This window comes from Pteronotus mesoamericanus, unplaced genomic scaffold (assembly GCF_021234165.1).
Source record: "Pteronotus mesoamericanus isolate MK-2021 breed Mesoamerican mustached bat unplaced genomic scaffold, CSHL_Meso_final contig_2, whole genome shotgun sequence".
In the NCBI taxonomy this organism is placed as follows: Eukaryota; Metazoa; Chordata; class Mammalia; order Chiroptera; family Mormoopidae; genus Pteronotus; species Pteronotus mesoamericanus.
Genome location: NW_026555084.1, coordinates 24,367,474 through 24,389,589, shown reverse-complemented (window position 1 = coordinate 24,389,589; position 22,116 = coordinate 24,367,474). Strand labels below are relative to the sequence as shown.

At 40.8% G+C, this 22,116-nt stretch overlaps 1 protein-coding gene across 6 annotated transcripts in view; it reads right to left on the bottom strand.

The window, feature by feature from the left end:
• Positions 1-8,852, bottom strand: part of FAM13B (family with sequence similarity 13 member B) — a 76,241-nt gene extending 67,389 nt beyond the window's left edge. For 5 of the 6 annotated variants that reach the window (XM_054568398.1, XM_054568401.1, XM_054568400.1 and 2 more), the window contains exon 1: positions 8,537-8,852. The gene's annotated coding sequence lies outside the window, so the exon portion shown is untranslated. Of the gene's footprint in view, positions 1-1,294; positions 1,402-8,536 lie in introns of those variants that run through there. The other variant, XM_054568399.1, reaches the window with a different exon arrangement.
• Between the last annotated feature and the right edge of the window lie 13,264 nt (positions 8,853-22,116).

Genomic DNA, 22,116 nt, shown 5'->3' with positions numbered 1-22,116 from the left:
TCACTTTTGAGACCAATGATCCAGAGCACTGGTTCTCCAAATTCATCTGGGAACGGAGAAGGGTTTCTTCAAAGTAGGTTTACAGCTGTGACTATGCAAAGCACATAGTTTATTCTTATAGTATTATTTATTAATTATTGTATTATTTTCTATATAAACAACTGTAAACCTACTTTTGCCCCACCCTGTATAGAATGCAAAGCCGCAACCCCAATCCAGCATCCATGACAGCCTGGACTGGGCCTATACTGACTGTATGTGAAATAAACTCTCCAGGTGATTATAATGCATACGAAGTTTTAAGAACCTCTGGCATACAGGGTAAACGCTAAACTCCATTGCATGGTCTATAGTACTTCACCCATCAGTAAACCCTCCTTTCCTGCCACTCATCCACCTCACTCTACTCTTCAGAAATAAATGCTTAACTACTTGAAGTTCACAGTCCACACATCGAGGTTTTGCACATACTGTTTTCTGTACTTAAAGCCCTAACTCTACATCACGACCAGCCCCATCTTGTTCAAACTTACACTGATCTTCAAGTCCCAACTCCAGCTTCCTGTCAAACCCTGACTTCCTGACTTCCCTGACTTCCCTGACTTCCTGAGACAGTTCTCCTTTGCTCCTAATGTACCACTCACCTTTTTAGCAGTTACCTCATATAATTGAAAAGTATGTCCATCTCTCAATAGAGAGGATCCTTGAAGGCAGGAACCATGTCATTTCATATTTGTGTCACCAAAGGCTTCACACAATGCCTGACACATAATTTATTTTTTTAAATATATGTTGAATAAGGCATAAATGAGACACGAATAATGTTGGCTATCCCACCTTAAGAAAATTAACAAAATGAGGCACCTCCTACAGTGAATAAAAGCTGCCATACCTATTTCCAGCAATAACCAAAGATAATCAAATCATGAAGGGAAAGCAACTATCATTTATGGGATATCTATAAGCATTTTACAAGTTATTTCTCATACCAAGAACAATGCTGTAAAGCAGGCACTATTCCTGTCTTACATACATTGTAAGCCTCAAGTCACTCAGCTGTACTTCAAAATTTGTAAGTGATGATACTGGAATGTGAGACTGGATCTAACTGCAAATCTTTCTAATGAAAGTCTTAAGAAGCCAGAACAATAAAATGAGCACTACTGCAGGGCAAAGTATTCACTCACATTTACTTAGAAACCAGCCACAATTCTGACTCAAAAAGCCAAGGAGTCCATGAGGTACCTACAGTTAGTCTCCAAGATTAGATAAAGAAATTTCCCCCAAAGGATACCTTTTGAGATTGCTGTCAGACGGATCTGGAGTTCTACATGGGTCACATATCAGTACATTAAAAAAAGAAAAGAGTTTAATCCTACTTATGTAAGCATGAAGAAAGGCAACACTTGAAATGCTTGTCCCCTGATGAAAGGGTAAGCCAGTAATGTGCTATGGCAAGATGGCTCCCAATAGGTTCCCTTTCCCCACATGCACCTGTCACTGGTCTGATAATTTAGCATGATTTTCCATTAAGTCAAAGTGCCTATCTGCTAAATTAGCTCTTCCCACTAGGTATCAGCACAATGATTGATCCTTAAGAAAGTAGAAGCACACAATTTTATATGCATAACAGAGAACACATTCTTGTCCATTATATATGTGTGTACAATCTCAATTTTGACAAATGTTAACTCTTCAAGACTCCTCTATTCTAGTAACCTTTCACCTCTTCTCCACTGAAAGCATGCATACCCAGGGTCTACCTTAGACTAATGAATAAGGTCTTAAGAAGATTAGCTTATCATTTCTTACTGCTCATTAACACAAAGCTACAACACACTTCATTTTTTTGTGTAAGGAGTATTAAGAGTAATGAAACTTGTTCTAGCCAAATGAATCCCTTGAAACCAGAACATTTCTCTTTTTGCAGACTTGTATAAAAACTGCTCTAAGAAAAAAGGGAGGGTAAGCTAGAACATGAACAACAACAAAAAGGCACTATGTTTATTTGCACATCTGTCTTCTCCAGTAAATTGTGAACTTTGAGAGCTTTCTTTCCCCAGTTGTGAACACTAAACAATAGCAAAAGCCTGTACCTGAACTGATGTGATCATTTGTTGTACTTTCTAGTTCACTATCCAACTGAATCCTCACAACTATCCCCTGTGAGATAAGCATAACAGATCATCATTCTCTTTCTCAGAAGACTTACAACAACAAAAAAAATCTCAGAGGGCCAAAGAAACTGTTTGAAATCTCTTAACTAATGACTAGAACTTTAACTTTTGCTTTTAGGTACATGCTCTTCCAGACAACAAGACAAGAGTCATTACTGAAAATTATGTTTAAAAGTTCACTGAAATGTATGAGGCCACACAAAGATAATTCATAAACCACTTAAATATTTTGTACTTCCTAGCCAAAAACATTCATTATTCAAATATTAGAATACTCCTTAACAGGAAAATATTTACCTTTTGAAATTATTAGTTCCAAGTGGTTCCACAACCAACAATACATAATGTGGTCTGCTTTTCCCATAAAATTTCTCTCATTTTATCTGATCATATATTTGAGCTTCTTTGCCTTTCCAAATTTATAATCCACTGTGACTGGCATTTGTTTCAAATCAGGACCACAAAGCACCTTCCCTGCTGCTCCCCCCCCAAAAAATATTAAGCACCTCCTATGTCAATCTCAATAAGTGGTTTTTGGTTTTATTTTTATCTTTACTCTTCAACTGTACAAAACAGCCACTTGATACACAAAAGCAAAAATGAGTATTGTAAGAATAAGTAAATAACTCAAATTTTTCTATTTTTTTATTCCTGAAAAGAGCAGTGATAGAAACGTGACAGATGTCTCTCTGAAAACTGCTTAAAAATAAAAGATAAATATTATACATCAGCCCTGGCTGGTGTGGCTCAGTGGACTGAGTGCTAGCCTGTGAACCAAGGGGTCACCGGTTTGATTCCCAATCTAGGGTACATGCATGGGTTGCGGGCAGGTCCCCAGAAGAGAGTGCGTGAGAGGCAACCACACACTGATGTTTCTCTTCCTCTCTTTCTCCCTCTCTTCCCCTCTCTAAAAATAAAATATTTGGAAAAAAAGAAGAGTTTTACCTTAAAAAAACTATTATACATCATGTACACAAAAAAGAATACATACACTGGAAAAACATGCACTAGAAAAGGAAATAGACACTAGAGCTAGGTAATAACCTGACAGAAAAGATTTGGGTTATTTCCTTCTCCAGTAGAAATCCAGTAAATTTCATTACATTATCTTGTCAACTTAGGGCATTTTCTTAACACCCCACTCCCACTGCATTTTCCTCAACCTAAGACTTTTATTCCTATCGGTTCATCTACTTAAAACACTCTCCCCTACTGCCTCCTATTCCTCTTTGGTCCCACTGTTCAGTGGATCTCTCCAACTCACTCAATCTAATGATCTTCCCTATTAATTTCTCTCAGGACATATTCCTTAGCTCTGAAACATTCATCAAAAGTTTTACTATACATTTCTTTCTGTGTTTGTTTAAAATCTATTTCTCCTGCCCTGGCTGGTGTAGCTCAGTGGACTGAGTGCCAGCTGAGAACTGAAAGGTCACCGGTTCAATTCCCAATGCCTGGATTGCAGGCCAGGTCCCCAGTTACGAGCCTGTGAGAGGCAACTGACTGGTGTTTCTCTCTTACATCCATGTTTCTCTCCCTCTCTTTCTCTCTCTCTTCTCCTCTCTCTAAAAATAAAACCTTTAAAAAAAAGGCCAGAAATTAAAGTAAATAAAGTCTAAAAATAAAGTAAAATATTTAAAATCTGTTTCTCTCGAGAATAAACTTCTTGAAGTCTATTGACAGGTATTTTTTTAAAGCTTCATTAAGGTTCATTAATTTAATAATAATACATACCATAAAATTCATTCATTCCAAGAATACAACTCACTGGTATCTAGTAAATTTACAGAGTTAAGCAATCATCACCAAATCACAGCCTGGGTTTTGCTCCTCAATGTTTCCCTAGTACAGCCTGGGTTTTGCTCCTCAATGTTTCCCTAGTGTTCAAAAGGAGATAAGTATTTACTGAATGAATAAATCAATCTGATAATGAGTTACCCTTGAAATCCATTACTACTAATACCTATTTAGTGTACCATGCGATTATGACTGGGTGCATGGAAATTGCCTTTATTACATTCCATTTCAAAATATCCTTCATTATTTCCATTTCCAATCGAAGTCAGCTCTTCTCTAAGTCCCCAAAGTCAACCTACTTACATATTAGCCTACTGCCTCACTTCAGGATCAGTAACTCAGGTCAAATTCTTGTACACATACACTTCCTTTTTCTCCATCAAGTAACTCCTTCCTATGCTCCTAGCCATATTAACCACCACTTTATAAACAAAGGAAAGTTCAGGAACTTTAATCTTACTCATTGATAGGTAAAGGATCTTCATTTAATGGGTACGACTTTGTATCACTGGAATAATGGACGTAAGTTCTTCATACTGATATACAAGGTCGGTCCAGAAAAAGCCCAGCCATCAATATTAAGGTAACAAGAATGGTTTGCACAGCATCAATGTAACCTGTCAGCCTAGGAGAGTGAACTGGAATGCACATCTGTGAACAATGACAACTTCACTGTACTAGTCTGTGGGGGCAGCAGACACCATTCAATGAGCATGTGCACTGTGTGACCATCGCTGTCAAAATGACTGAGTGAGTAGAGCAACAAATCTGCATCAAACTTTGTGTTAAGTTTGAACATTCCTCAACAGAAACTATTCAGATGATTCAGAAGACCACAACTATGGGCGACTGGTGATTGGCAGCTTCATCACAACAACGCACCCACTCACGCAACACATCTTGTGCAGTTTTTTTGGGAAACATCAAATCACCCAAGTGACTCAGCCCCCTTACAGCCCAGATTTGGCACCCTGTGACTTCTGGCATTTCCCAAAACTAAAATCACCTTTGAAAGGGAAGAGATTTCAGACCTATAATGAGATTCAGGAAAATATGACAGGGCAGCTGATGGCAATTGGGAAAACTGTGTGAGGTCCCAAGGTGCCTACTTTGAAAGAGACTGGCACACCACTGTCCTATGTACAATGCAATGTCTCTTGTATTTTCTTCAATAAATGTCTCTATTTTTCATATTACATGACTGGATACCTTCTGGACAGACCTCTTATACCTAGTAGAGCTCTAAATATATTGTGTCTTAATAATTAGAAAACTTTTTCAGATATAAAAGATTTAATTCATGTACAAGGTAACTTTTAAAAGTTATTTTTTAAATAATCCTTTTCTAAAATAGCAACAAAGAAACAAAAGCCAATTCAAAAATGAGCAAAAGGGCTCTGACTGGTGTGACTCAGGGGACTAAGTGCCCACCTGCAAACCAAAGGGTTGCTGGTTTGATTCCTCGTCTATGGCAGCACACTCTTTAGTTGCCGGCCAGATCCCCATTAGGGGGCACACAACAGGCAACAACAACACACTGAGGTTTCTCTCCCTTTTTCTCTTTTTCCCCCTCTCTAAAAATAAATAAATAAAATCTTTTTAAAAAATGAAATTCTTAAAAAGAATGAGCAAAGGGCTTGAAAAGACATTTCTCCAAAGAAATGAAAAGATGTTCAATATCACCATCTCTTAGGAATATGCAAATCAAAACCACAGTGAGATACTACTTCACCCCCATTAGGAGGGCTATTTATCAAACAAACAAAATAAGCCAACAAACAAAAAAGAAAAGTAACAACCACTGGAGAGGAGGAGGGTATGTGGAGAAGTTGGAACCCTTCTGCACTGCTAAATGGGAATGCAAAAGATGTAGCATGCCTGGAAAAGAGGTTGGATGTACCTCAAAAAGTTAAACATAGAATTACCATATGATGCAGAATAAACCCAAGGTATATAAAGTTGACCCTTGAACAACACAAGGATTAGGGGTTCTGATACCTGTTCAATCCAAAATCCATATATAACTTAGACTCCTCCAAAACATAAATACTTATAGCCTGTTAACTAAAAGCCTTACTAATAACTTAAGCAGTTGATTAAAATACATTTCATATATGCATTATATACTATATTCTTACAACAAAGCAAGCAAGAGAAAAGAAAAATGTTAAGAAAATCACAAGGCAGAGAACAGAATTTAGTGGGAAAAAAAATCCATATATTAAGTGGGCCTGTACAATTCAAACCTGTGTTCAACGGTCAACTGTACTCCTACATCTATACCCAGAAGAATCAAAAGTAGGGATTCAAACAGGTACTTGTACACCAATGTTTATAGCAGAATTACTTCTGGCTTCACAACCAAAAGTGGTAACAATCCACTCATAAGCAGATGAATCTATAAACATATTACTCAGCCTTAAAAAGGAAGGAAATTCAAGTGGCTCCAAAAAGTGAAATGGGGGTGCAATTGGAAGTGTTTCAGATAACACTACCTCAACTTCCCTGTGACTATGTTCTGGACTGCCACTCAGGCCCAGTGGTTTGAGGACAGCATCATACAGTGAAAAGGGGGAGCTGTGGCCACCTGAGGAGAACCAGTGCCAGAGCGCGAAGAATACAAACAGAAGAAACAGAAGCAGCAGGAGAAGCTCCTTCGTGCTGCCCAGCAGAGCTACTGAGACCCCAAACTGCCTGACTCCCACCCATGAAACAAGACATATTCACTTCTTTGTTTCTCATGGAAAAAAAAGGGAGGAAATTCTGATACACACTACAACACGAACTTTGAAAACATGCTAAATTAAATAAGCCGGACACAAAAGGCCAATGTTATGATTCCACTTACATGAGGTACCCAAAATGAGCAAATTACAGAGACAGAAAGTAGAGCAAAGGTTTCCAGCTGAGGGGGGAGGGGGGCTACTAGGGAATGGGGAATGACTGTCTACAGAGTTTCTGTTTGGGATAATGAAAAAGTTCTATAAATGGAAAGTGATAATGGTTGCGCAGCTATGTGAATGTGAGTAATGCCACTGAATTGCACACCTAAAAATGGTTAAATGGTAAATTTTATGTATCTAGTTATAATTTTTTTTCAAAGTATAACTACAGCTATTATTTCCCCAGCACTAAAGTTAGTATACAAGGAAGGGGGAAGACTGAGGTTATTCATAAATGATAATAAAGTCAGTTGTCATTTTGTTGATGGAAAAAAAAAGTCTCAGCTATTTTCTGTCCTAAAACAATGGCATTCTAATAAAAATATAAAAAGAAAATATATACTTCATCCAATAAAGGATTTTATGACACTGTGATATGCCTTTCTATATTTTCCCAAGGATTTAAACTGTGTCACAGCGCCCTAATTGATGACACAATTAAATTGGAGAAAATACTGCCTCAGTTTTAAAAGCAGCACAGATTAAGAAAAGAAGGGACCTCAGATGGATGTACAAATAATGGTTAGTTCATTCAATTCCATTCAACAAGTACTTAACTAAATGCATAGTACCTGTGAGAGAAACCAAGACCAAAAAGTACTGCAAGGAAAAAGGAAAGGAAAAGTTGACGACAAAAGTAGCCTCACATTAACCCAGAAAGTAAATAATTCAAAAACTATCCTTTACTGTCTGCCTCTTAAAAGTTAAGTGCATCTCATTTGTTTAGTGTCCACAGTCGGCAATACTGTGGTTCCGGTTGCCATTTTTAGGATATTAGGAACTTGAAAGTGAAGGTAGATACCCAACACTTTAGGTACCTTTTTCATTTATTAGACGGCATAATAGGGAACCGAGTGAAATTATGCAACGGCCTTTCTATAAAGGTCAAGTTGATTTCTAATTTATTACAAACAAAACAAAGTTTACCAATTTCCCACTGGGCAAGTATGCCAACCGACTCAATTTCCTATAACCTTATCTCGGAAACCAGGCGCCCCATCTGAAACTTAACGCTGCATCCTCTGGCCTGACCTATGCAGAGGGCGTTCTACACAAGTCCCGCGAGCACCAACAGCCCAATTTCGGCTAAATTCTCCGAGCGATTTAAGGAAGTCAGCAACCACTCATCTCACGTGATCTTTAAAAGGGGCGCAGTCCAGCCCAGAATAAACCACACTCCTTTTTTTTCCGCATCAACTTCACTGCCCAGCATAAAGGAAGTGGGCAGGGAGATGGCGCAGGGCCGGTGTGCAGGGGCGGCTAGCAAACAGGCGTGGGTGGCTGTGCCTGCTTCTACTTTGGAGCAGCTGGGAGAGCAGGCACACCCCGCTCACGCGCACTGCAGCGGCAGAAAAATCGAAGACTGCCACACCCCCCCTCCGCCAGAGGCACGGCTTCTTCTCCTCCCGCTCGACGAGAAAGGGGGTCTTCCCTGAGAAATGCCCCGCCTGCAGGGCACTGCCCAGGATCCCCAGCACCCCAACGTGCAACGCCCTTGAGCCCGGCGCGGGTGGGACACGGCGCTGGTGGGCGGCGGGGGAGCGAAGGGGGGGGGGGGGAGAACCGAAGCGACCAGCGACCCGCGCATGCGCAGATATGAGCACCCGCCCGTTCGCCTACCGTTGGAACCGCGACGCCCCGTTCCCCGGCCGCTTCTCCAGGACCCGCGGCGACGGCAAGAGGACAAGAACTGAGGCCCCGAGTGGCTCCGCGGCCGGCGAGCCTCTTCCGGAGGAGGCAGCTGGCGGGAGGCTGAAGCGACGGCTGAGGCACAGGGCCAGCCCGGTAAGCGACCCCCGGATGCTCCCGGCGGTGGCGGCGGTGACGGTGGCGGCAGCAGCGGCGGAGACGCGGGAGAGGGGGGGCGGGAGCGGCAACAAGAACCAGCGGCTGAGGCGCAGAGCCTCCCTAACGGCGAGCGGGAGGAGAGCGGAGGGCGCAGGGCGGGCAGGGGCCGGGCCGGACGTGACGTGCGTGGGAGGGGCGGAGCGAGGGCGCCTCTGGGGCGGGGGTGCCCTGCAGCCCCTATCCTCCGGGCTGCACCCTGCGGGCCTTGGTAACGCAATTCTTCTCCCAAATTTGGGCCGTGGGGTACGGTGCGAGAAGTCGGGCGCGGCCCTGAGGGAGGTGTCTGGGGGATCCTCAGTCTGGGAGGTAGGAAAAAAGAGGGCATTGGGGAGGGGATGTAGGAGGTATAAAGGACCAATACAGAAGACTGAGGAGCGCCTAGTCTCTGCGGAGGGGCTCGTGCCCACCTCTGCAGAGGCCGGAATGACCGGACTGCTCTTGTCCAGGTTAGGAGCTGAGACCTTAACCGAAAACCGCTGGGCAGCGCGAGGCGGTGACTCACCCAGCGATGGGGGTTAGATCTAGGACCATGCCCAGCCCCAACCTGCCTCTTCACCTAAAGACAGAACCCAGAGTCCAAAGAGAGCATAGATGCCTCTAGTACCGAGAGAGTCGGGGAATATGGAAGTCGATACGCAAAATACTCATAGGGAGCTTTCTATATACTAAATCAGAGCTTGGGATGCAGAGCTGAAAGGAGGAAGAAAGAATGAGGAGCTCTCTGAGCCTGGGGAGTCTGTACTTGGCTAGCATAGTCACCTAGACCGACCCTCCTGCTCCCCAGATGCTTACAGAGATTTGCATATTCAACCAGTCTGTGCTTTGTTTTAGTCTCTTAAGGGCTTTGAGATGTTCCATTGAGTAGAACGCAGTGTTCTGCCTTGAAACTCTCTTACAGTAGGTAGATCCACACCTGCCCAAAGAATCCTGGATGTCTATACAAATATAAACCACCGCGATTCGCTGTCCCCTACCTGCCTCAGCTGGAAGTCAGTAACCTGGAAAATGTAAAACAGGGACCCTCATAGAACTTGAGACAAGATTTAAAAAAGAAAAAAAAGTCACCCTATAAGATGATTTGTCAATGTGTCATCAGAGAGAGTAAAATATATCCTCTGTAACCAAAGTGTCACATGCCCAGGTGATGCTGTCATAAAAGAAGGGTGGGACCCATAAAAAGCAGAATCTGAATAAGAATGTATTGTGAGCTCCCACTCTGTCCAGAAGAGAGGTTATTGATTCTAATGACTAGGCCCAATACCCACTCTCAGGGCAGTTAAAAAAATTGAGATTCAGTCACTCAATCAACACATACTTAATGAATATTGACTGTGTTTTTAGTCTCTTGTGATACATTAGCAAATAAGATTCCTGCCTTGCCCTGTCTGGTGTGGCTTAGTTGGTTGGGTGTCATCCCACAAAGCAAAAGGTCACCCGGTTCCATTCCAAGGTCAAGGCACATGCCTAGGTTGCAGGCATGATCCCCAGCTGGGGCACAGTTGGGGCACAGTTGGGGCACGTGCGAGAGGCAGCCAATTGATGTTCTCTCTCACATCAATGTTTCCCTCTCTTTCTCCCTACCTTCCCCTCTTTCTAAAATAAATAAAATTTTTAAAAACATAATGTTTCCTGCCTTTTTCAAGTTTATATCTAGCAAACTTAAATTCTGAATATCCTTTAAGAACATACCAAGACCCCTACTGTGATTCCATACTCATAACGTAGTCTTCCCCTCACTCAAGGGGTCTCGGTAAATCAGCACACCCAATAAAATACAATTGTCCAAAGCACATGACTGGTTACAGTTATACTAGCTATACAGTCTTTCTCAATAAATTCATATCATAGTTTATAAATCAGCCTCTGTTCACTGGCTTGAATTATAAAATTGTTTTATCCAAATTAATTTCACAGAGCCTGGTTATGTTTGAATGAAGTGAAATGTAAGTTTCTGAAGCTGTCAAACTAAGAACTAGACAGACCCTGGTTTCATAGAAGCCCAAATGGTATATAGCCTATGCAGTCAGCCTTACATCTTTCTTTAAACATCTTAAATGGAAGCTTTACCTATGATTTCATGCTTGAAGAATAGGGGTAAAATAATTGCTTCTAAAACTAAGTCATAATCTAGTAAAAATCATGAGAGTAAATTGTTAGAGTAGAAATCCTCCTGAACCTGTCCCACCTATGCAACATAGGCCCTTGGTGACATAACTGACTGTAATAGGTACTTTACTCTGACTGTGAAACCCAAGACTGGAAACTCCCAGAGGACAGGGACTCCCATGTGTTTATGTGCCCTACTTTCAATGTATTGGCTCTCAAAAAACAAATGAACTGATTTAATGACCATTTTCCCCTATATAAATCAAGAACATGTCCTTGGAAAATATCTTTTCCGTATACTGATTTATCCTAGGTAACTAGTATATTCAACATACTGTTTTAAATTTTTAAAAACAAGACAAAATGGCCCTGACCAGGTGGCTCCAATGGTTGGATCATAAGCCCATATACCAAAAAAGTTTGGGGTTCGATTCCCGGTGAGGGCATATACCTCAGTCACAATATTTCTTTCTCTCTCTCAAATCAATAAACATATCCTCAGGGTGACGATTAAAAATACACACACACACACACACACACACACGACAAAATACCTCTGTTTTTATCTTTTGCCATACTTTTAAACCTGTGCAGTGGGAGTAGATCTGTCACACCTGATTGAGACAGGTTCCATGAGTTGTGTTATCCTTCTTAGAATATGAAGTCCTATGGTCATCGAGTCACAAAATGTGAAACTTTGCCCTCTTCTCCAGCTAGGGACAGCTAGCTCACTCCTGGCCAAGGAGAGGCATCGCACCTGGTCTTTATAGCTCTCTTCCAGCTTACTAGCCAGATCCAAAGGGAAGGAGAGAGAGCAGAAAGAAAAACAAGAAAGTTCTTAACTTTTACTTCCATGTGATGTCTTAACACTCTGGGCCTGGTAGATGTATAAAGTTGCCCTTTTTTATGGTGGATACTTTTATGGTTATTTCAGAAACCACCACCAGGATATCCCTATTCCGTAGTGGTTTCCCATCCATACATAGCTCTCTTTATCTTAGCAAAAAACACTCTCTTTGGGCAAGGTTTTTGTTTGGGGGGGGTATTTGGTAAGTTTTATTTATTTATTAATTTTGAGAGAGAGAAAGGAAGGGAGAGAGAGAGCAACATCACTTTCTTGTTCCACTTATTTATGCATTCATTGGTTAATTCTTGTATGTGCCCTGACCTGGGATCAAACCCACAACCTTAGTGTATCAGGACAACATTCTAACCAACTGAGCTACCTGGCTAGGGCTTTTTTAATTTTTATTTATTGATTTTAGAGAGAGGAAGGGAGAGATAGAAACATCAGTTTGTTATTACACTTATTTATGCGCCTTGACCAGGGATTGAACCCACAACCTTGGTGTATGAGGATGATGCTCTGAGTTAACCAGCCAGAGCCTATTTCGGCGGCCTTTTACTCCCTCTTTCAGCCCCTAGGAATCTGGTGGAACACCTCCAACTCCTTGTCTGTTGAAACCTGGTTTTCTCTGTAAGGGCCATGTCAAACAGGGTCTAAGATAGCTCTAACACTGGCGCATTGGCAATGTTGTATACTCCGCACCATTGGAAGTGTATTTACATCATCTTTGTTGTAAATGTGTATATTTATTTTGACAGTTTTCCAGGAGGTGGCAATAAAGTGTTTTGTCCAAACAAAATTAGTGTGACTATTTTCCAATAGATGAAAGTGAAGTTTCTGGACAAAGAACACTTTTCTGATGGTGCTGTTTAGACTAGTGGCAGCTCTGTATGTTCCACACCTGGTCCACATGAAGCTCTCAGGCACTGCTTGCCCAAGCTGACTTGGAGATAGAGACCAATCCCAGGGCAACCTCAGTATTCCTCTTCCTCTGCTGCCCAAACAGCTGCCAGTCCTTCTCTTGTCTTCTATATTTTCCTGACAGTAGCAGACACGGGTCCACCATGCCCCTCTAACTGCAAGCGACACTTCTCAAGTACTTGAATAGTTTCATTTTAGGTACTCTGAGCTTGAGATAAGATGCAAGCAGGCATCTGAGGTAAGAATCAGTCACTGTACCAGCAGCAGTCTACAAAGAAGTACTCCTCAATAATTCTCACTTGACCTTTTATTACTTGCTGTGAGAATTTGGACTGATCTATATGATTTTGTCTAAGTCTTCTCATTTCTAGGGGAAGTCCATTTCAGAACTCACTTTAGTGAGGTTTTCAGGGGAGATGGGGAAGAATTGTTTAGTTCTTTGGTAATATCTTGGTACTCCAGTTAAAACAGTAGTTCTCAACCAGGGATGATTTGGGGGCGAGGAGAGAGGGATAATGTCTGGAGACATTTTTAGTTGTCAAAACTAGGAAGGTGCTATTAGCATCTTGTGGGTAGAAGTCAAGGACATCGTGTAATGCACAGGACAGCCTTCTCCACAACAAGGATTATCTGGCTAAAAATTTAACTTCGATTTAACACCTTGTAATAAAATGGAATTTCTATATTTGGCAGTCACTATGAGAACACCTCAAAATTACATGACTTTTTCTTCCTTTTTCCTACAAATGTTTTACCTGTAAATGTAGACGTCACATTTTAATAAATAGTGACAAAAACTGCATTTCAGAAAGCTGTGTGGCTAGGATGCGAAGTGACTGATATGATTCTAAGACTTACTCTGGAGGAAAGGCTGCCAGGAAAATTATTACTTGAGGTGAGATTTGTATAGCCCATGGAAACAAACATTTTACCCAACTTATCTGAACAGAGACTTTATGCCTTTCAAAAGTAAAGCCATGAGTCAAATCACAATGGAAGGAGTACATACTTGCTGCAGCCCCAGACTATGTCCTCGATGCCAGGGAGGACCTTAGTATGCCTGCTTCCCCAGAATCACCAGTGTCACTGACTTGAAGTCCGGGAGTAGCTCTGCCTACTCTGTAGTACTCGTTTTACAACTAACATCCTTATTATTCAAAGAGAACGCAAATGGGCTTCTCCCCCACGCCCCACTGTAGATTAGTTCCATTGATTGAATTCAGCTTTTCCAGATGTACAAGGATGTCAGAGCCCATTTCGTATGCCATCACGAAGGAAACTTTCATTATTCAAGTGTCCTCCTCACCCTTACTGATCTGTCTCTAACCAAGGCTATTTGAGTACTAGCATAGAGATTAACTTTTGTTCTATATGCTAGTATTTGTGTTCAAGGCTGCTATTTTCTTTTTTAATACAATGTTCATAAGAAACGAGCCACACTAGCCAGCAAGACCAAAAAGTTACATCCTTTCCCCACCAATTCTATCATCTCTTAAAAAATAAAATAGACACAACAAACATTCAATTATTATGAATGTCGGACTTGGAATAAGAACATTGAACTTGTAATAATAATAATAACTTGCAATAAGAACCTGCATTTGAGTCTCAGTCCCTGTCACTTACTAGCCATGTGACTCTGGTCAAGGTATTTACCTACATGCATCTTAGAGTCCCCATTGGTAAAAAAGGGAAAAAAAATACCAAAATAAATTGGCATGTATAAAAGCCATGTACTATAATTTTTTTTCTACCACTTCTATACTTTTTCAGAGACTTACAGAAGTATGTGGAAATATTTTGCCACCATATCTTGGTTTTTATTGCCAATGCTGAGGCCGCAGAAGTTCCTAAATATTTGTCCATTTATTTTATATTTTTAAAAGATTTTATTTATTTTATTTTTAGAGAGAGGGGAAGGGAGGGAGAAAGAGAGGTAGAGAAACATCAATTAGTTGCCTCTCATACGCACCCCAACCAGGGACAAACCCACAACCCAGACTCTGACAGCCCTTAGCTTCGCTGGATGAAGCCCAACCAACAGAGCCACATCAGTTGGGGCCATTTATTTTTAAACAAAAACCAAGAACCACCAAGAACCCCCAGACTCTTGGTGCAGTTTTTAAGATCTTCTGAGCCTCGTGAATTACAACAAATACAAGCACACCTCCCTAATTAGAAGCATATTTACACTGCTCACTTATAGACTAAGACATAAGTGTAGATAGGGATGGGAAAATAAATGCAATGTTTTGTGCAGAGGGGTGGGGGCCACTCCTGCACAGGGGGAAGAAGCTGTGAAGACTCTGACTCCCACTGAGCAGTAAAATGCTATCAAATTCAATCAAACTCAGTAGTTAATTTTCACTTTCTTGAAGTACTCATCTGCACCAAGGAAAAAAGAAAGGACTAAAATCCCAACAAAATTAAAATCTAATAAAGAAGCAACTCACCATTAGTAAGTGGTACTGCTGGCTCTTCTGAGGAATGCACTGGAAATCTGTCTGTGTCACTTTCCCCAGGATCACTGTGCCAGCGTGCAAGAATGCATGTTCTTCATAAACAAAAAAATATTACTAGCTGCAAAGAGAAGAAACTGTTCCAGGGTGTACAAATCCCACGCCAGCATCGAAAATAATGGCAAATACTGTTCTCATCTTAGCAACCCAGTGTAACCTTTATACCATTTGTTTATTCAACACACATTTCTTGAGCAACTATTAAGGGCCAGGCACTGGATTACAGGATATAATCATGACCTCTGCCCTGAAAAAGCTTCATCATACATATCTCTGGAATAGAAATCTTTTTGGAACAGAACCAAAGTTAACATAATGTTGATTTCAGCTCCTGTAGTCACCCTCACAGCCGTTGAAGCCATCGAGTTTGGGGAGCTGGAACAATAGACAATAACTGTCATCTTTGCCAAGTCTACATTTTTGGCCTGATAACTTGAAATTCAGTAAATGACAATAATATAAACCAATGAGATCACCAACTTTAAGACTAAGTTTTTTGGGCTTCTTCATTGATATTCTATAGTCAACTAGGTCATTTTTCCACAATCAAAACTTTTGTTGTTTAAAAAAAAAGAATGGAAAAATAGATGTTCTTTTCTTCTCTTCCCCCTCCCCATATCCACGTAAGGGAAAGAAAAAGTGCCCAGAGATTCAATGAGATATTCACAAAACCATGGGCTTCCTGCTGCCCCTTTAGCCAGAAATCCACAAGGAAGCTCTTGCCATTCTGCATACCCTACCTCTTCCTTAGAGGCTTTAGGTTTTTTGTCCTTCCTACCTTTTGACCAGGTTCCTTCTCAAAGTCCCGTCATTGGGACCACACCTTCTATAGCAAACTGACAGGCCAAATATTTGCAGATTGCAATCTAACTATGTACAACCATATTTTTGCTAAACATATACACTTAACTGCTCTTTTCCCCTAAAGACAAGGGTATAATGATTTGCAGAAGCATTTGGTGTTTTCCAACCCCCAAGCGCATCAGCAGAGAAGCTCTGAAGCATGAAGGTTCACATCCTTATTTTAGGCTTTCATAGTGAAAGAGCAACCAAACTGTGCACACAGGAGAGAAGTATTATAGGTATGATGCATATGTCTTATTATCCCTATTAGCTTGTGGCACTGTCTATATCCTAAATAAGTATCTTACCAAAAACAAGTACAGTAAAACCACTTGTTGAAAAAAAGAAATGGCCCTTTGTTTAATCAAGTTTGTTGTTATTTAATGAGGTTTTGCTATTTGTTTCTTCTTGTTTGCTTTATAATTGCTTTTTTCTCCACCTGGAATACTTTGATACTTCTTACTTAGTCACACACAGGTACTGTGTTAAGTACTGGAGACGCAGTGGTGGACACACCAGCCATGGTTCCTACCTTGTAAGGAACACAAGGTGTTATGCCTGTTGCATGACTGACTCCCACTTGTCCCACAAGCCTAAGTTCAGCTTATGTGTCCTAAGTGTCACTTTATCTGAGCAGCCCCTGGACCTTGTTTAGATTAAAAAGGCAACCCTATTCTCCAGGCCTCTGGCATCTTGCCTGTAAATCAACATTGGCAACTTCCCCAAAACTAAGATCCCTGAAGGGCTATATCCTCAGTGGGAGAACAAGAAAAGAACCTGACCCACAGAGGGAAAGGGTAAGGATATCTGATTATGTTCATTTTACTGTGTTGGAATTAAAAAAAGAAAACAGTTCTCTGAGAATTCCTATACAAGCTCGCAAGCATATTGTGGGGAGCTAGAATTTCACACTGCCTGGGTAGCCCAGAAAACCCTGAGTTGAAAACTATAAAGGTTATCACTTTAGTGCCCCCAGGCACCCTGTATAAGCAAAAGTAAGTCCTCTCTGGAAATCTTACAAGTAAGGTTCTAAGAAGTATGACCTCATAATAAACTATCACCAAAAACAGAAGAAAATAATGGACTTCAGAATACCTCCAATGGCTGCAAGGATTCTAGTTCAGATAGAGAGTATAAAGAAAGTATATGTGTGATATTGTAATATAATAAGACACATGCATTTTGTTTTTGTCCCAGGTTCCTGACACAGAGCTCCTAAAACCCTTGTGATTTCCTGAGTGACAGTGGTAAGGAGTATTTTTTTTTTAAGATTTATTTATTCGTCTGTTTGTTTGTTTATTTTTAGAGAGAAGGGAAGGGAAGGAAAAAGAGAAAGAAACACCAATGTGTGGTTGCCTTTCATGCACCCCAGCTGGGACCCTGGCCTGCAACCCAGGCAAATGCCCTGTCCAGGAATCCACTGAGTCACACCAGCCAGGGTATATTTTGTTATTCATAACAAGTCCCTTTCCATCACACCTGAGTTTATAGTAATGAGGTGCCTTAAGGTGTAGCCCCTAGATAACCTCCAATGGGGCTGATGCCAGAGAGATCAAATGATTGGAAGGTTGGAACTTTTGGCCCCATTCCTGACCTCCAATGAAAGGACGAGGGTTGAAGATTAAGCTCTGTAAAAACAGCCTCTAGATGGTAAAAAGGCAAGAAAATAGACTCATTCTCTCCTGGAGTCCCCTATATTTTTCCCCTAGAGCCCTGATTTTAGCCCAGAAAGACATAAATCAGGCTTCTGACCTACAGAACTGTAAAATAATAAAATTACATTGTGGCCCTGGCTGGTGTGGCTCAGTGGATTGAGTGTGGCCTGTGAACCTAAAGGTCTCTGATTCAATTCCCAGTCAGGGCACATGCCAGGGTTGCCAGCCAGGCCCCCAGCTGGGGCCGTGTAAGAAGCAACTAATCAATATGTCTCTCACACATTGATGTTTCTCTCCTTCTCTTTCTCCCTCCCTTCCCCTCTCTCTAAAAATAAATAAAATCTTTTTAAAAATTTAAAAATAAAAAATAAAAATAAAATCTTAAAAAAAATAAATTTGTGTTGTATTTTTTATGCCTTATTTTGGAATAATCATAGATTTCCAGAAAAGTTATAAAGATTGAACAGAGAGTTCCCAGATTCCCTCAATGCAAGCACTTAAACCATTTTTTGAAAAAAAGACTTCAGGGCAGTTTTAGGTTCACAGCAAAACTGAGCAGAAGGTACAGAGACTTCCCATATAGCCCCTGCCCCAACATATGAATTTGTGTTTTAAGCCATTAAGTTTGTGGCAACTTGTTAGAGCAATACTAAAAAACTAATACAACAACAAATGGCATTTCTAGGAGGGAAAAACAAGAGGTAGATGATTTAGGAATACTTACATATGCAGTTAAATGCTAAAAAAAAAAAAGAGAGAGAGAGAATAATTAATCCAAAATTCAGTATAACGGTTACTTCTAGTGGAGGGTATGAGAAACAAAGCTTGTAAGTCACCTCTACAGCAGCTAGAAAAGGGGTCATTCTCTGGGCAGATGAATTAGAAAACGTCAGCTCCATAGACCTACAGCCCAGCAATGGACGGAGTCTTTGTGCCCAAAGAAAAGGCCCATCCTCCAGGAGATGTCCCTGCCCGTGGCAGTGCCCAACTGGCACCACAGGGCTGGTAGCCACCCAAGGACCTTCAGAGGTTTTGTGATTTTCTACTTCTCAAGCTGGGTGGAGGATACATGAGAGTCATTTTTCATAATTATCCTTCAAACTATGTATATACATTGTATATTCCTATATAGATATTGTGCACAATTTTTTTCTAAGATTTTATTTATTTATTTTTAGAGAAAGTGACCTCTTGCACGGCCCCAACCAGAGACCTGACCTGCAACCCAGGCATGTGTCCTGACCAAGAATCAAACCAGCAACCTTTCAGTTTGTAGGAAGACACCCAACCCACTAAGGCACAGCAGTCAGGCTGTTCACAATTTTAAATGTTAAAATATTCAGCAATGTGTTGAAATGTAGTACCATTGCACCCTATGCAGACCTTTACCAGTACTTTGGCGCCATTCCGCTCTGTGTACAATCTAGAAGTCAGGGAGTTCTGAAGGATATTACAGTGATGTTTTTCTTAACTCCATGTAATCTCTTTTCAGAGTTGGGGCAAGGTACTTATGAACAGAAAAACAGGATTCCCTTTCTCTCAGCTCCATCCCTATCTTAAATAAGAGTTTGTGTCTGTTTTCTCACCAGATATTATATTCAATGGTTGGAGCTGAATGTACAAACTCCAGAGAAGTTGGTAGGCACTTCTAATCCAAGAAAGGTCCCTGAGACCTCAAGCGGAATTTCATTATTAAGAATAGTCCCTGATCAAAAGGAAACAAAGAGAGGCAGATGAACTTGGAAGGTTCTCTGACAGCCCAGGAGTCTTGGATTCTTCGATACTGCAATTCTAAGATCACCTTGACTCTTCCAGACAAGACCAGGACAGTAGGCTACTGAAACGCCTCTCCCTTGTTCCCAGGCAGTCTTGCCATCTTCAGAAGGGGTCACTTTGGTTCACTGGTCCAACAATCCAAGCCCCTAACCATGAAGAGGAAATTGTCTTTCTTACATACAAGCTCTTCCTACCCTTCCAGACCTAAGAAGTGCTTGTTTAAATGTCAGATCTAAACAAGTACTCACTCAGTGGCTGAGAGATATAATTCATACCATCATCTTTTTAAAAAATTGTCTTCACAATGTCATCAATAGATTAAGCAAAATAATGTATAACAAAACCAATTTTATCGTAGGCTAATTGACATAAACAAGAATAAAGTTCCTATGGCATATTTCTGGTCACAAAAACATCACCAAACTTTAAAGATCCAAAACACTTCTAATATTAAATACTGAAATAAATGTGAGCTTTACATATATTTAAGAAAGATTAATAAAACCAAGTAAGGCCCTGGCTGATGTGGCTCAGTGGATTGAGTGCTGGCCTGCAAAACAAGGGGTCACAGGTTTCATTCCCAGTCAGGGCACATGCCCAGGTTGCAGGCCAGATCCCCAGTAAGGGGCATGAGAGAGACAACCACACATTGATGTTTCTCACCCTCTTTCTCCCTCCTTTCCCCTTTCTAAAAATAAATAAAATCTTAAAAAAAAGATTATAATTTTCCAACCGCTTATTCCAGTTTAGGGTCACAGGTGGTTGGAGCCTGTCCCAAGCAGCTCAGGGTGCAAGGTGGGGATCCACCCTGGACAGGACACCCTTCCACTGCAGGGTCACTCACACACAGACCCACTGTCTCTCACACTGGGACAATGTAGACATGCCATGTCACCTCACATGTACATCTTTGGTATGTGAGAGGAAATTGGATACTCAGAGCAAATCCATATAGACTTGGGGAGACCTGCAAGCTCCACACACATATTGGCCCCAGTGGGAATCTATTTTTTTCCTCATCAACATTACAATAAAAGGACATTGAACAAAATGATGTTATTTCAGGACGTGTTGTACAAAAATGATACATAGTTATCAGGAAAATTCAAAAAATGTAGAAGACTAAAAGACAAAAAGCAAAACTCTCTCTTTACCCTCTAATCTTACTTTCTTCCCTAAAAGTAAACCTTATGATGTATAGCCTTCCAGGCTTTTTTTCACACAATTATAAAATGCACATACTCACAAAATTATTATTATTAACATAAATACGATCATACAATAATCTGTAATACGGTTTTTACACATAATATTCCATAGAAAAATGTCCATATTAGTAAATTTAGGTTGTTTCCTCTATTAAAAACAGTAGTGTAATAAATGTTTGTACATGCATGTATATTTATGTGTAACAGACTCCAAGAAACAAAATTATGGAATCAAAGAGTAACACATTTAAAATTTGATAGGTACTACCAAACTTATCTCAAAAGAGATTTTGTGAACAGTATAGGAGAATGACTACTTGCTTAAATTTTCACCCAACTGTGGATATTATGTATATTTTTACTTAGTACATATTATTTAACCTGCATTTCCCTAATTACAAGTTTGCTGTGTATATGCTTCTTGGCCCATTGTATTTCTTAGTGAATTTCCTATCCATTGCTGTTGCCTACTTTTCTCCTTGCAACTTCCTCATTTTGCTAATAAGAGTGACTACTATACATTGATCACTTGGTTATGTGCTTGCCACTGCACTAGGTGCTTTAAAATATTTTCTTTCCCTTAAAACAACCCATTTTGCACATGAGAAATATGAAAAATACATGGAGATGAAATTCAAACCCTGGTCTTTTTTACTGGTCTCTTATTCTAAAGATTGTGCTTTCTCTACTTATCACTGTAGCAAGAAGCTTCATTTTACTCAAACATGGAAACCCCAAATGAAAGTGACTTACCGAAACACAGCCTCGTAGCTGCATGCCCATCTCAGTCTGGCCCACTGGAAGGCCTTTCTACCACTCTGGTCTCATTAGAAAACAAGGGTGAACACTGCCGAAAGACTGTTCACACAAATATATCAGACTTGACTGCCCATGTTATCTGTGTCCTTAAAGATAAAGAACCAGCCCACAGGACAAGGGTCGAAGATAAAATATAAACACCAAGAAACATGAAAACCTTGGGCCCCATCTCATCCATATCACAGTGAAAGCAGACAGCTGATGGCCGGAGAAGTCAGCCCTAGAGCCTAGTATGGTTTCCAGTCACCGCCTAGCACCCACCAGCCAGCTGAATTAGAGACATGAGTAGCAAATAGTCAGTTTGAAGTCCCTGTATGGCCAGTCAAGGCCCATACAAGAATCAGTCAATGATTACTTAAGTGGAACAACAAATCTCTCTCTCCCTCTGATCAATAAATTAAAAATAAGAAAAAGGGCCCTGGCTGGTGTGGCTCAGTGGATTGAGCTCCGGCCTATGAACTGAAAGGTCGCCAGTTCAATTCCCAGTCAGGGAACATGCCTGGGTTGCAGACCAGGTCCACGGTTGGGGGCATGTGAGAGGCAACCAATTGCACATCGATGTTTCTCTCCTTCTCTTTCTCCCTCCCTTCCCCTCTTTCTAAAAATAAATAAAACCTTTAAAAGGAAATAAGAAAAAGACTGAATAGTATTCTATTTA